Raw genomic sequence first — 1,794 nt, forward strand, 5'->3', positions numbered from 1 at the left:
TAAATTGCCCAGCTGTATCACAGGACCCATAGATATGGGGTGGGGGCAGCCTGTGCTCCCTTGAGGCCCCCCCCCCAGTACACCTGGAACTTTATTTCAAAGACACAAAACAGTTGGTGTTCATGATTTAAGGCTCAGTACAAACAGCAGAGGGAATTTATTTTCCAGGCTGCCTGGTTTGGCAAGATTCCAGAATTCACCAAACAGAGAGATAAGGATGATAACGGCGATAATGACGGGGATGAAGCTGCCTCGCCCGCCTGTCTTTGTAAAGAAACAGAAGTATGGCCTCCATAGGACATTCCAGAGTTGCAACACATCCTCAGCTTGACCCAGGACAGATTTAGATCAGAGCCTTCCCAGGACCTGTAAAACTCAAGAGATGACCCCGTGTGCTTGACAGGGCTGTGCTGGAAGCTAGACCTGGGAAGATTTCAAGACTGGAGGTTCTTTGACTCTAGAGGCAGATGTAGCAATATAAAAACTAGGGGGAAGAAAACCAATATCTTAAAATCCAGCAATACTACAGGTGATTTCAGATTCAGCTGTGTTTTTCTGTCAACTACTGAGATCTTCGTTTTCAGTATTATGAGCCTCCAGCAAGCAAGACTCCGCTTGAAGAAAATGCCAGCGACTTGATTTGTAGATGCACTCCCGCCAGCTGGTGAGAGGACCCTCTCTAACACATGCTGAGTGTTCCTGCTGCCACAGAAGGTATGAGATGCTTTATTAGCTCACTGAGTTCCCTTGGTAAGTCGTGACAGATACTAACCCTGTTCCCACTTTAAAGATAGAAAGCCAGGCTTGCTAATGCACACATGCAGTCCCAACCCGTGGAAGGCAGAGGCAGGTATTTCTCTGAGTTTGAGGACAGCCTGGTCTACATGGCAAGTTTCAGATCAGCGAGGGGTATATAGTGAGACTCTGTCTCAAAACAAAACGAACAAAAGCCCCAAGTAGGCAGAGCTTAGCATAACTCAGGGGTGGAGCACTTGTCTAGCAGATACTGGGCCTTGGATTTCTCTGCAGCACTTCACCCCCTGAAAAAAAAATGATAAACTGAGGCCCCCTGAGATTACAGCACCGTGCAAGGTCGGTCACACAGCTGGAAGAGCTGGGCCATTCTGCTGCTCCCGCCTTCTGTGGCCAGAAGACTGGCGTGAATAATGTAGCACCTAGGCAGCTGCTGTTCAGTGTGTGGCTCGCTTTCAAACACACACAGGTAGCTGCGCATTCCACACCAGCTTCAGGCGTGTTCCTCAATCAGTGACTGCACACGCATTTTCTTTTGGTCCCAAGAGAACCTGGAGTAAGACCTAGAGATAGTTGATTCCTGTCCCCTCCCCATCCCTACAAACACCCAATACACAGTCTGTGAAGAACACTCAGGGCCGAGAGACACCTTAGTGTCTAATAGAGTGATTTCCACACAGGCATCAGTAGCTGAATTTGGTCTGCACAACCCATAGCAGCAAAAGCTTTAAACCCCAGCACTGGGGAGGTAGAGACAATTGGACCCCTGAGAGATCACCAGCTACCCGGCCTAGCTGCATTAGCAGGCTCCAGGCCAGTAAGAGGCTCTGTCTCCAAAAGCATGGTGGTTGGCAAGATAGCTCAGCAGGAAAGGCTATTCACTGCCAGGCCTGACAGCCTGAGTTCAATCCCCAGGAACCACTTAGTGGCAGGAGAGAATCCATCCCTGCAAACTGTCCTCAGACACCACCCACCATACACACACACACACAACACACACATGTGAAAAGAAGTTTTAAGCCTAGGTGAAGACACCAGAGG

The sequence above is a fragment of the Mesocricetus auratus genome, unplaced genomic scaffold, assembly GCF_017639785.1.
Source record: "Mesocricetus auratus isolate SY011 unplaced genomic scaffold, BCM_Maur_2.0 Super-Scaffold_100019, whole genome shotgun sequence".
NCBI lineage: Eukaryota > Metazoa > Chordata > Mammalia > Rodentia > Cricetidae > Mesocricetus > Mesocricetus auratus.